We start from the raw sequence: 15,194 nt of genomic DNA on the forward strand, positions 1-15,194 counted from the left end.
AGGACACACCTTGTGAATATCTCTGCTTGGAAAACCAGTTGGGACAGGATTTTAGATCCTGCCCAGTCTCTTCATGCCTTACTGCAAAGTCTGTGAGCCTTAACACAGAGGAAGCACCAGCGCCCACAGAGTGCAAGTCGGAACACAGACCAGAAAGCCTGCAAGAGGAGCCCCGAGGCACTGGCCCTGCACCAAACATTGCTGATGTGAGTGACAGACAAAAACATCTTCAGGACATTTCTGTTGAGGCAGGAAACCAAACCAGTAATTACAGATCAAAGTCCATTCTCAGTGAGAAAAGAAAGCCACCTGTCAGGGCCAAGTTCCCACTTCATTCTAGCAATAGCAGGTTGCAGGTGTGGAACAGAGACTGGATGGGTTGCTGTAAAGTGGGTAATTGTTCAGTTGCTCCAGAGACCACCCTGATATCAAGTGCCATAGACACTTCTCAGGAAGTGGAAGACGTGATGGTACTAGACTCCAACTGCACCAAAAGTGCCTTACCAGAGTTTTCAGAAATGACAGCAGCCACTGTGCTTCATTGCAGCGGTGGGGATGAGTGTGAGCAGGGGCTGGAGGCTGGTGTGCAGCCCTCTTCTGAGGGCCTGAAGCTAGAGCCCACAGCAGACACACCTAGGGGCAGGTGTACACTCTTCATTATAACTGTTGAGCAGAAAGGTCTGCAGGCCACCAGGACGAGAGCGGGTCCTCTTTCAGAAACACAGTCTGAGTTTCTGGAGAAAAGACCACAATCTCCTTGTAGTGCTGAAGTGACACCCTCTGAATCTTCCAGGGCTGGGAAACCACAAACCTGTGGCAATGAGTGCAAGCTGTCTGCATGCAGCGGCCTAGGAGGTGACGATGGGAGTCTTTGGCAGAGGGCCCAGGCCACAGAACTTACGCCAGTTCTGCTGCCCTCGGCTGCCCCCCAGGAGAGGCCCTTGGGCAAAGAGACTTTTCCCCAGGAGCTGACCCAGGGCAGTCTGAGCACAGGGGATACTGCAGAAGAGAAACTGCCTGGGGCAAGCCAGACTCCTGGCACTAAGGCAGACAGGGAACAAGCTGCTAGTGTGCCTGGCCCCTATCCTGAAGATACACACAGAGACCAGGGCCTTCATCACACTGGGAGCCAAAGAGCACAGAGCCCCAAGGCCGGGAGAGGGGTTGGGGGAGCAGAGGACACAGAGAAGGAATCTGGCACCCCGGCCTCTGCCCCCGCCCAAGCTCTCCCACCACCAGGCCCATCCTTCTGCCCCTGCAAGACTTCGCAGGAGCCTGGGAAGTGCCTGACATTTCCTAAGGTGACTTCCCTCAGAAAAAGCAAGCCTATGGTTACCAAGAGCCCAGGAAGGGACGCCGGTGCACAGGGACCCAGCACCCCTGCCCCAACCATAGGTTCTTCGGGCCTCCAGGAGCTGGCTGTGGACAGTCATGACCCTATGGCCTGCTGGCAGAATGCAGCTGGCTGGGACATACCTCCTACACACCAAGTGGGTACAAGCGCCTCTCAGAAGGTCATCCGCCAGGGAGCAGGGTTGAGAGAAGGGGACAATGTGGAGACACCAGGGGACCTTGGTAGCAGAACACTGTCCTCAGAAAGCTGTGATGCCAAGAGACTCAAAACTCCAGAGAAAAGGTTCAGAGCACAGTTGGCCTTAGCTCATAAGACCTTTGCAAATTTTTTTGAGTCAAAGGTTTTAGAAAAAGAGAATACTGATGAATGTTCTCTAGGTTTTCTCAAGGGCCGGAAGGAGAAGAGTAGGCCATGGCAGAGTTCCTGGTGTGCATTTCTGAAAAGCAAAGATGCAGAAGGCACAAAAAGGCCCTTAGTTAGTCTGGTTCCAGGACAGGAAATCTTGAATCCATTCAGACCTTCTCCACCAGGGCCCAACAGTCACTGTGAGGAACAGGTACAAGACCAGGAAGGCTGTGTTTTTGAAGATCACTGGTCACTTCCACATCTCCCCACACCTTTGACATCCAGCAATTTGGTCTCTCCACATAACAGGAGAAAAAGTGAGCCAAACATCAAATGCACAAGCCCCCAGGAAAGTGGCAGGTACCTAACTTTAGGTATCTTTCCTGAAAAGTCCTGGCTGATGTCACCCACCAGCCCTCATACCCAGCAGGCTGGGATCAGCTGCACCCTTCCCTCTAGGTCTGCCTGTTGCTTGGCATATGGAAGCCAAGGCATGCCCTGCAAACCCATGAGTCCCAAGCCCCGGAGCCCCAGACCTGGTGTTCATCGGGCTGATCTCCAGTACTCAGGCAGGAGCAGTGCTGTCTCCATGGTTTCTCTTGGAAGCTACATTGATGTGGTTAACAACTCAGAGGCTTCTGAAAGGCCCAAGACCCTCAAGACCCGAGCAAGCCTCCTACTTTCTCTGCAGACACTAGACCAGGATGACCAGAAAGAGGAGAGCAGGAAGAGATGCTGGAATCACCATGGCCTGAGCATCACACCCTCACTCAGGGACCTTCCTGGGAGTGAGGTGAGTTACCTGTGGCTCACACCAACCTGTTTATTTACTTCTAAATACAAGAGGAGGGAACCATATGGGAAATTTTCCTAAGTGAGGGGAGAGGTGAAGCAGGAAGGCCAATTTGCCTTCCGTGGAGAGAGACTGTACCATCTAACACTCCTAGAGTGTCCCAACTCTGATCAATACAATGTATGACCAACTTCTGGGAATTTGCTAAACAAGTAGGAATCGGCCTTTCACTATAATTTTTTGACTTTTTTTTTTTCCTTGCTATTTGAATCCCCTTTTCTGTCAACTGCCTATTCATAGTCTTTGCCCATCTTCTATCAGGTGGTTGATGCAGGCTTTTTCGTGTCACCTGCGCCCTTCCCCACTGTGAAACTTTTAAAAAAGAAATCTCCCTATTTTGTCTTCTACTCTTTTTAATCTGTTTATTTTTTAAATTTAGTTCTGATACAGTTGAACTTATTTCAGTAAAGAGATAGTTGTTGGTGCTTCTGAATTAGTAAATAAAATGGTCTCTCTCCCAAAGCAACGGCATCTACCCAGAACAGGGTAACTGTGGTGCTGGGTCAGGAACAGGAAAGGGTATACAAGCTTGAGTTTTCTCATGAGTCACTGCCCTGAGAAGGAGGTAGCTTTCTTGAAATTCCAGAAAGAATACCCTTGGGACTGTGAAAGAAAACCTCTCTATGTCCTGCCCAACTCTGCATCTGTGTACCCTTTACCCCTTCGCTTCTTTAGATAAATGGTATGGTGTCTCACCTGTGTTGAGCACTGTGTTGATGTGCAAGGACCTCAAGTTCAGTGTTAGTCTCCAGGCAGAGCCAGTCAGTGCTGGCCTGACTGCCCCTGGTTCCTGCTGAGCCCCTTCCCTGAGGGAGCCATCTTCCAGAGGCCAGTCGTGCTGCAATGGGTCTGTGCTCTCCCTCCTCTGCATGTCAGCCATCCAGGTACTCCTGTGGGTCTCTCACGCACTTCCCTTGCGTTCATGTATCTGCTGCTCTTTTGTTTTCCTGCTAACAGTGGTCACCTACTTCATGCCTGGCCCTTTCTTAGGCACCTTCCAGATGTTTGCCTGAGGCCTACCACAGCTGCTCCTTCCTTATACTACACCTGGAGGAGGGGGAAGACCTAGTGTGCTTGCACATCAGAACATGTAGGAAGACAAGAAAGTAGCATAAGTAGATAAGTGAACACAGGATTGGGAATGGGAGAAAAACTTGGAAATTTGCTCTCTAGCGGAAGCCCAGAGCAATCACAGAACATGAAACTCAACCTGGAGATATGAAGGCTCCCTCCTGTGGCTGTTGGTGGGAAAGCAGGCAGTGATGTAAGAGTAATTAGCAAGGAATTCAGTGGGCATTCCCATTTCTTCCTTCCACAGCTCATTTAAGGAGCAAGGGTTCTTTTATTCTAATACCCTAAGACAGCCACTTTTGGTATTTTGTTTTTTTTGTTTTGTTTTTTTTGTAATAAAATAATTTTTATTGGTGTTCAGTTTACCAACATACAGAATAACACCCACTGCTCATCCCGTCAAGTGTCCCCCTCAGCGCCCGTCACCCACTCACCCCCACCCCCCGCCCTCCTCCCCTTCCCCCACCCCCAGTTCATTTCCCAGAGTTAGGAGTCTCTATGTTCTGTCTCCCTTTCTGATATTTCCCACACATTTCTTCTCCCTTCCCTTATATTCCCTTTCACTATTATTTATATTTCCCAAATGAATGAGAACATACACTGTTTGTCCTTCTCCGATTGACTTACTTCACTCAGCATAATACCCTCCGGTTCCATCCACTTTGAAGCAAATGGTGGGTATTTGTCGTTTCCAATGGCTGAGTAATATTCCATTGTATACATAAACCACATCTTCTTTATCCATTCATCTTTCGATAGACACCGAGGCTCCTTCCACAGTTTGGCTATTGTGGACATTGCTGCTAGAAACATCGGGGTGCAGGTGTCCCGGCGTTTCATTGCATCTGAATCTTTGGGGTAAATCCCCAGCAGTGCAATTGCTGGGTCCTACGGCAGATATATTTTTAACTCTTTGAGCAACCTCCACACAGTTTTCCAGAGTGGCTGCACCAGTTCCCATTCCCACCAACAGTGAAAGAGGGTTCCCTTTCTTCCACATCCTTCCAACATTTGTGGTTTCCTGCCTTGTTAATTTTCCCCATTCTCACTGGTGTGAGGTGGTACCTCATTGTGGTTTTCATTTGTATTTCCCTGATGGCAAGTGATGCAGAGCATTTTCTCATGTGCGTGTTGGCCATGTCTATGTCTTCCTCTGTGAGATTTCTCTTCATGTCTTTTGCCCATTTCATGATTGGATTGTTTGTTTCTTTGGTAAACATAAGAGTAGCCCTTAGCTCTGACTGTTCACTACAGTGGGTCCATTTTAGAACTTGATTTTTTAAGACTATTTCTTCCTTACTTCATGATGGATAATTCGTTTGCAAATCAAGAATTTGAAGTTGATTTTTTTTTCATTATGAAAAAATTTGCAAATGTTCTCTAGGGAGAATTGATTTCTTTGGTTCTGAAGGAAAAGTCATTCACACAGAAAAATTGAGGAAGTAACATTTTCAAATGTGACATTAACCCAGGAAGTTAGACATACTGGGTCCTTAAAGGTGTCATATTGATTTAATGTCTTTTACATTTTAAGTTGTGATTTTTTAATTTGTATAAGTCAAAAAAAGTGTCTTATGCAGATTAAAAAACTGTAATAAGACCTTCTCATTGTAAGCAATTCCAGTGAAGACTGAGAAATAAAATATTTTAAAGACAAAAAAATAAAATAGAAAGAAAAAAGAAAAAAGAAAACCATAGCTGGGGGCATTACAATGCCAGATTTCAGGTTGTACTACAAAGCTGTGGTCATCAAGACAGTGTGGTACTGGCACAAAAACAGACACATAGATCAGTGGAACAGAATAGAGAATCCAGAAGTGGACCCTGAACTTTATGGGCAACTAATATTCAATAAAGGAGGAAAGACTATCCATTGGAAGAAAGAGAGTCTCTTCAATAAATGGTGCTGGGAAAATTGGACATCCACATGCAGAATAATGAAGCCAGACCACTCTCTTTCACCATACACAAAGATAAACTCAAAATGGATGAAAGATTTAAATGTGAGACAAGATTCCATCAAAACCCTAGAGGAGAATACAGGCAACACCCTTTTTGAACTTGGCCACAGTAACTTCTTGCAAGATACGTCCGCGAAGCCAAAAGAAACAAAAGGAAAAATGAACTATTGGGACTTCATCAAGATAAGAAGCTTTTGCACAGCAAAGGATACAGTCAACAAAACTAAAAGACAACCTACAGAATGGGAGAAGATATTTGCAAATGACGTATCAGATAAAGGGCTAGTTTCCGAGATCTATAAAGAACTTCTTAAACTCAACACCAAGGAAACAAACAATCCAATTATGAAATGGGCAAAAGACATGAAGAGAAATCTCACAGAGGAATACATAGACATGGCCAACACGCACATGAGAAAATGCTCTGCATCACTTGCCATCAGGGAAATACAAATCAAAACCACAATGAGATCCCACCTCACCAGTGAGAATGGGGAAAATTAACAAGGCAGGAAACCACAAATGTTGGAAGGATGTGGAAGAAAGGGAACCCTCTTTCACTGTTGGTGGGAATGGGAACTGGTGCAGCCACTCTGGAAAACTGTGTGGAGGTTGCTCAAAGAGTTAAAAATATATCTGCCATAGGACCCAGCAATTGCACTGCTGGGGATTTACCCCAAAGATACAGATGCAGTGAAACGCCGGGACACCTGTACCCTGATGTTTCTAGCAGCAATGTCCACAATAGCCAAACTGTAGAAGGAGCCTCGGTGTCCATCGAAAGATGAATGGATAAAGAAGATGTGAGGGAAATACAAATCAAAACCGCAATGAGATACCACCTCACACCAGTGAGAATGGGGAAAATTAACAAGGCAGGAAACTACAAATGTTGGAGAGAATGTGGAGAAAAGGGAACTCTCTTACACTGTTGGAACCATTGGTCTCTAACAGCAGATTGGACATGATGGACTTAACAATATATACAGAACATTCCATCCAAAAGCAGCAGAATACACATTTTTCACAAGTGTACATAGAACATCCTCCAGGAGACATCACAGGTTAGGCCATAGGTTAGGCTACAGTGTACATAGACCATTCAGGAGGCCATAGGTTATGCCACAAAACAAGTATCAATAAGTTTAAGAAGAATGAAATAATTTCAAGCTTCTTTTCTAACCACAATAGTAGGAAACTAGAGATCAATTCATAGAAGAAACTGGAAAAATTACAAATAATCAGTGACTAAACAAAACACTACTGGAAAACCAATGAGACTATAAAGAAATCAAAAGGGAAATTCAAGACAAATAAAAATGGAAACACAACATTCCAAAAATCTATGAGATACAGGAAAAGTAGTTCTAAGATGGAACTTCATAGCAATACAGGTCTACTTCAAAAACCAAGAATAGTCTCAAGTGAATAATCAAAACATATACCTGAAGGAATTAGGAAAAGAACAAATGAAGTACAAAATTATTAGGAGAGAAGAAATAATAAAGATCAGAGCAAAAATAGGGACTAAAAGACAGTACAAAAGATCAATGAAACTAAGGGTTGATTCTCTAAATAAACAAAACTGACAAACCTTTAGCCAGACACCAAGGAAAAAAAGAGGGCTCAAACAAATACATGTAATAAATGACATTGCAACTGATACCACAGAAATACAAATGCTCATAGGAGACTACTATGAACTTTTATCCACCAACAAATAGGACAACCTAGGAAAGATGGATAAATTCCTGGAAACATGCAGTACTCCAAGACTAAATAATGAAGAAATATAAAATTTGAATAGACTGATTATTATTAAGGAAATTGAACAGTAACCAAAACCCTTCCAACAAACAAGAATTCAAGACCAGACAGCTTCACTGGAGCTATATATCAAACATTCAAAGATTTAATATTTATCCTTCTCAAAATCTTCCAAAAAATTAAAGAGAAAGGAACATTTCTGAACTCACTTTACAAAGCCAACATTACCCTGATCCCAAAACGAAAAACACCACAAAAAATTACATTACAATATCCCTAATGAACAAAAATGTAAATTTTTTTCAATAAAGTACTGAAGCAATCCAAATATCACAATACATTATAAGGATCATACACTATGATCAAGTGAGATTTATTCCAACACTGTGAGGATGGTTCAAAAGCTGCACCATTGCAGTACACCATGTCAACAAAATGGATAAAATCATATGATCATCCTAATAAATGTAGAAAAATAATTTGACAGAATTCAATATCCATTCATGATAGAACTCTCAACAAAGTGGGCATAGAAGGAACTTGCCTCGCCATAACTATAATAGAGGCCATATAGGACAAGCTCAGTGCTAACATCATACTCTTTTTTTAATTTATTTTTTAATTTTTTAATTTTAATTTTATTTTAGTTTAGTTTTATTATTTTTTATTTAAATTCAATTAGCCAACATATATTACACCATTAGTTTCAGATGTAGAGGTCAGTGATTCCTCACTTGCATATAACACCCAGTGCTCATCACATCAGGTGCCCTCTTTAATGCCCATCATGCAGTTACCCGAGCCCCCCACCCACCTCTTCTCCAACACCCCTGTTTGTTTCCTGTAGTTAAGTGTCTCTCATGGTTTGTCCCCTCTCTGATTTCTCCCTTTCAGTTTTTCCTCTCTTCCTCTATGAGCCTCTGCACTGTTTCTTATGTTCTATGTATGAGTAAAACCATGTGATATTTATCTATGGGCAGCTTTATCTTTAAGGTTCACAATCATAAGGTACTTGGCCAGTGAATCCTACAGTAGATTTTAGTAAAAATTGAAGGAGTCACATGCTACACCTGATGTCATGGAGCAGGGGAGAGTGGATTGGGTTGTTTGTTTGTTTGAATGTCCTAACATACTCAATGGTGAAAGGCTGAAAGCTTTCCTTCCAAGATCAGCAACAAGACTAGTATACCCACTGTCACTACTTTTCTTCACCATAGTACTGGAAGTCCTAGCCAGAAGAATTAGGCAAGAGAAAGAAATAGAATATATATAAATCAGAAAGGAAAAAATAAAACTGTCACTATTTGCAGGCAACATGATATTACATATATAGAAAGCCCTAAAGACTTAACCAAAAAACTGTTAGAATAAACAAATTCACTAAAGTTGCAGAGCACAAAATCAATATACAAAAAAAATGGTTGCATTCTATATACTTAAAACAAACTATCAGAAAGAGAAATTAAGAAAACAATCCCATTTACAATTGCATCAAAAATAACAAAATCCCAGGGAATAATTTAGTCAAAGAGAAAGACCTGTACACTAAATTATACAACATCAATGAGGAAATTGAAAAGACACAAATAAATGGAAAGTTATACTATGCTCATGGATTGGAAGAATTAATATTGTTAAAATGTCCATATTATCAAAGGCAATCTACACGTTCAATGCAGGTACTCTCAAAATTCCAATGGCATTTTTTCACAAAAACAGAACAAACAATCCTGAAATTTGTATGGAACCACAAAATATCCCAAATAGCAAAAGCAATCTTGAGAAGGAAGAACAAAGCTGGAGGTATCATGCTCCCTGATTTCAAACTATATTACAAAGCTATAGTAATCAAACTAGTATGGTATGTTTAGTTTTTTGAGGAACCTCCATAATCCTTTCCATAGTGGCTGCAACAATTTAAATTCCCATCAACCACCTACCAGGCTTCCCTTTTCTCCACAAACTTGCCAAAACCTTTTATTTTTTGTCTTTTGATACCAACCATTCTGACTGGTGTGAGGTAATATCTCATTGTGGTTTTGATTTGCATTTCTCTGATGATCAGTGATGTTGAACATCTTTTCATGTGTCTGTTGTCTGTTCGTACTCTAGAAAAATATCCATTCCTCTGCCCGTTTTTAATTAGATTAATTATTTATTTGGTGTTGAGTTGTATGAGTTCTTTATATTTTGTATATTAACTTCTGATTGGATATAGTGTTTGCAAATATTTTCTTCCTTTGGTTGCCTTTTCATTTTATTAATGGTTTCCTTCACTGTGCAAAAGGTTGATAGTTTGATGTAGTCCCAATTGTTTATTTTTGCTTTTGTTTCTCTTGCCTGGGAGACATATCAGAAAAATATTGCTAAGGTTGACATCCAAGAGATTACTGCCCGTGTTTTCTTTTAGCAGTTTATTTGGTTTCATGTCTTACATATAGGTCTTTAATCCTTTTTTAGTTAATTTTGGGGTATGGTATAAGATAGTAGCATAGTTTCTTTTTCCATGTGGCGGTCCATGGCTGTTTTCCCAGCACCATTTAGTGAAGAAACCATCCTTTTCCTTTTCCTATTGTATATTCTTGCTTGCTGTGTCATAAATTGACTGTATATGCATGGGATTATTTCTGGGCTCTCTATTCTATTCCATTGATATGTGTCTGTTTTTATGCCAGTGCTATACTGTTTTTTTTTTAACTGAGGTACAGTTGACATAAAATATAATATTCATTTCAGGTGGACAACAGAATGATTTGACAATTAGATATATTATAAAATGCATACCACAATAAGTTATTTACCATCTGGCACCACATAAGGTTATTACAGTTTTATTGACTGTATTCCCTTTGTTGTACTTTTCATCCCTGTGACTTATTTATTTTATAACTAGAAGCCATGCCTCTTAATCCCCTTCTTTTATTTCATCTATTTCCCCACCCTCTTCCCCTCTGGCAACCAATAGTTTTTTTCCTATGAGTCTGTTTCTCTTTTTTGTTTTATTTTTTAGGTTCCATATGTAAGTGAAATCATATATCTGTTTTTCTCTGTTTGATTTATTTCACATAACATGATACCATAATTCATCCATATTGTCATGAATGGCAGGATTTCATTCTTTTTGTGGCTGAATAATATTCCATTGTATTCAATTCCATTGTATACAATTTCTTCTTTATCCATTTATCTATCAATGGACACGTGGGTTTTTCCATTTCTTGGCTATTATAAGTAACACTGCAATAAACATAGGGTATTCTTCACAAAACTAGGACCAAAAATTCCTAAAATCTATATGGGGGCAGCCTGGGTGGCTCAGTGGTTTGGCAGCTGCCTTCGGCCCAGGGCACAATCCTGGAGTCCCAGGATGGTCTCATGTCGGGCTCCCTGCATGGAGCCTGCTTCTCCCTCTGCCTGTGTCTCTGCCTTTCTCTCTCCTTCTGTGTCTCTCATGAATAAATAATTAAAATCTTTAAATAAATAAATAAATAAATAAATAATCTGTATGGAACTACAAAAGAATAGCCAAACCTATCCTGAGAAAGAACAAAACTAGATATCAATACACAGTAGAATATTACTCAGCCATAAAAGAAAGTGACATCTTGCCATTTGTGACAACATGGATAGAACTTAAGGGGATTATGCTAATTGAAATAAGTCAGACAGAGAAAGATAAATACTGTATGATTTCACTTATATGTGGAATCTAGAAAACAAAACTCATAGATACAGAGAACAGAATTGGTGGATGCAGAGGGGAAGGAGTGGAAAGTGGGTAAAATAGGCGAAGGCAGCCAACAGGTACAAACTTCCAGTTATAAAATAAATAAGTCATAGGAATCTAATATATAGCATGGTGACTACAGCCAATAATGTTATAGAAAATACTTGAAGTTTGCCAAAAGAGTAAATCCTAAAATTATCTTTGTATGAGGACTGATGGTAACTAAACTTCTGTGGTAATCACTTTGTAATGTATATAGATATCAAATATTATTTTATACCTCAATCATTAAGATTATGTCATATGCCAATAATACCTCTATAATTTTTTAAGGGTGTGCTAGTATGGAATTCATGGAGTATCGGGGATAGTACGTGGTAGGTCCTTGGTGCCTTACAGAGGCAGGAAACAGGGGTTGTTGTAATGGCTAGAAGACAGAATGTGAAAAACTTGGCCCCATGTCAGTCAATTTTTACTTGATCCTATAAGAAATGGCAGTCTTTTAGGGCTTTAGTAGCGGAGTGGCATGATGAATCTGGTGTGGAGCAAGGAGAGAGGATTTAGGAGGATGTTTTAGTAATCCATGTGAAAGATGGCTTGATAAAAAGTTTTATGAAAATGATATAGTCACCAACTGACATGACTGTTTTTAAAAATCAGACATAATCTGGCCTCCATGAAAACATTTACAGGGTCCATTTCCCCTCAACCAGGATTAAAGTAGATTTCTAGAGAACTCTAAGTCTGAGATTCTATGATTTTAACAGGTTTGGGGGCCTAAAAAAGAATTCTGAGAATTTAGTAGGAAGTGGGAATTATATACTAGTTGAGTCATATAATGCTCTGATAGTTTCTACAAGTAAACACAAAAAGATACATTATAGGTATGATTATCAAAAGAGTATGATGAAGAATAATACAGTGTACTTAAAAAAAATCAGAACACTGGGAATTAAAAAAAAAAGAGAGAGACTATATTGAAGAAATTGGAATGCTGGATCACAGTTCTCAAAGTGTAGTCACTTTACTACCGTGGATTATTTTGAAATGTGTTGCTTAATTTCTAAGTAGGTGAAGACTCTCCAGTTACCTTTCTATCACTGATTTCTAGAGTAATTCCATTATGGTTAAAGAAGCATATTCTGTATGATTTTAGTCCTTTTAAACTTAAATTGTTGTTGTTACTGTTACTATTATCATGCTTATCAAGGATATAGTCTCTCAGGTAATATGCATATTCCATGTGCATATTTTGTGATTGTTGGGTGGACTATTCTGTAATTGTCAGTTCCATTTGGTGGATGATGCTGTTCCTTCACCTGTCCCCTTGCTATCTATGTTTCTTTTTTCTATTGATTAGTGTGGTAGAAGTGTTAAAGTATCCAACCATAATTGTGGCATTTCTATTTCTCCTTTAAATTGTATCAGGTTTTAGCGCTTCTCAGCCTTTTGGCTAAGATCAAGTATACATTGTATCAGGTTTTGCTTCATATATTTTGAAGGTCAGTGGTTAGATGGTGTCCTGTCTTCTTGATGAATCTACCCTCTTGTTATGTTTGTAAAGTCCTCCTGTATCCCTGGTCATTTTCTTTACTCTGAAGTCTGTTGTGTCTGATATTAGTGCAACCTTTCAAGTTTTCTTTTGATCAGTGTTTGTGTGGCATATGTTTTCCAACCTTTTACTTTTTACCTTTTACTTTTCACCCTCATCATTATTTTGAAAGTGGATTTCTTATGATAGCATATTGTGAGGGTTTTTTTTCTTTAATCCATTTTGAAAATCTGTTTAATTATGTGTTCTTAGTATTTCAATTTAATGTAATTACTGATGTGTTTGGATTTAGATCTACCATGTTCTCTGCTTGCTCCTCTGATTCACTGCTCTGTTTCCTTTTACTGTCTTTTGGATTATTTGGATAATTTTTAGTTTTCATTTTAACTTACCTATTGAGTTTTTTACACTATTTTTATGTGGGTTTTTTTCTTAATTGTCATTGTGGGGGTTAAAATACATCTTTTAACTAATCACAGTCCACTTTTTACAATTGGTTATTTTATTACTTGAAGTAGAACATATGAAACCTCCCACCATATAAATCTCTTTAATCTCTCCTTAACGCTGTAGTTGTCATGTGTCATCTGTGTACATTGAAAACCTCATCAGACAATGTAATTTTTGCTTTTAACTATCAAACATAGTTTAAAGAACTTAGAGGAGAAAAATAGCCTGTTACACTTACCTATATATTTACGATTTCTATTGCTCTTCCTTCAGTTCCTGAATTTTGAAGCATCCCTCTAATACCATTTTTCTTTATATGAACATATTCCTCAAAGTGTATTTATTTTTTTCTTTTAAAGATGAATTTATTCATGAGAGACACAGAGAGAGAAAGAGAGAGGCAGAGACACAGGCAGAGAGAGAAGCAGGCTCTATGCAGGGAGCCTGATGTGGGACTCCATCCCGGGACTCCGGGATCACACCCTGGGCCAAAGGCAGGAACCAAACCGCCAAGGCACCCAGGGATCCCCCCCTCAAAGTGTATTTAGAGCAGGTTTGCTAGCTATGAATTTTCTTTGCTTTCTTCATGTAAGAATGTATTTATTTCAACTTCCCTAAAGCATTTTGTTGTTGTTGTTGGATATAGAATTCTGGGTTGACAGTTGGGGCTGCATTTAAAAAATACTGTTCCACTTCTCTCTGGCCTCCATGAGAAATCTATAGTCATTTGAATGATTGCTCCCTATATAAGGAATTTGTTGATTTGTTGTTAGTTTCTGGCTGCTTCTAAGATTTTTTCATTGTCTCTAATCTTTGGTAGTTCGATTATGCTGTGTTGGGCATTTTCTTGGGTTATCCTGTTTGAAGTTTGATGAGCTTCTTGTACTATATGTTAAGGTTTTTCACCACATTTAGAATCTTTTCAGAAATTTTTTGATATTGTTCAGCACCACACTTTTTCTTCTCCTTCAGGGTCTCTGATGGCAGAATGTTAAATGTTTGTTGTTCTACAGGTCCCTGAAGCTCTTGTTTTTTTTTCCAATATTTTTTCTTCTCTGTTCTTCAGATAATTTCTTTTGAGCTATTTAGTTTACTGACTGTTTCCTCAACCATCTTACTTTGTAACTATACTATACCAGTAAATTTTTTATTTCAGTTATTATATCTGTCAGTTCTAATATTTCCATTGCATTCGTTTTTCCATCTATTTAACCCTTGAGCAATGCAGGGATTAGGGATGCCAACCCCCCCCCCCCCAAAACAGTCAAAAATCCACATAACTTTTGATTCCCCCAAAAGTTACTAATAGTCTACTGATAAGATAAGCAATCAATTAACACATATTGTTTATGTCATATATATTATATACTTTATGCTTACAACAAAGTAAGCTAGAGAAAAGAAAACATTACTAAGAGAATCATAAGAAAAATACATTTACAGTACTATAGTTATTTTTTTTTAATCCACAAGTACACCTGTGCATTTGAAACCCATGTTGTTCAAATGTTAGCTATATTTCCCTGATGTTATTTTCCATTCATTTCAAGAGTAGTCACCCTTACTTCTTGGAGCATGTTTATATGAGCTGCTTTAAAATCTTTGATCATTTCAATGACCATGTCATCTTGGTGTTGAGATCTGTCAGTTGTCCTTTCCCTTATACTTTATTGAGAGTTTCATAGTTGTTTGTATATTAAGCAATTTTGAACAATATCCTGGACATTTTGAATACTATGTTATGAGACTCTGGGCCTTGTTTAATTGCTATGGAGAACAATTTTTCATTACATTTTTTCAGGCAATTGAATCCAATTTAGACTAAAAGTTCTTACTAACCTTCAGAGGCTATGTTTCTTATGTCAGTTCAGTTTTCAAGGTGTTTTCAGTACTATTTGGATAATGTGGATTACTCAGTGGCCAGTTTAGGACCTGTAAAATGTTCTGTTCCATAGTTCAGTTCTCAAAGACTTAAGTATTCTGTTTAGGATCAGATCCCCCCATGCACAGTTTGGGGGTAAGTCCAGTAGCTTATGAACAACTTTTGAGGATCAGTTTCTTGAGCTCCTTCCTCTCTGCATTCTTTCAGACACTTCCTGATTCCAGGAGCACTT

This window comes from Canis lupus, chromosome 19, assembly GCF_011100685.1.
Source record: "Canis lupus familiaris isolate Mischka breed German Shepherd chromosome 19, alternate assembly UU_Cfam_GSD_1.0, whole genome shotgun sequence".
NCBI classification, from domain to species: domain Eukaryota; kingdom Metazoa; phylum Chordata; class Mammalia; order Carnivora; family Canidae; genus Canis; species Canis lupus.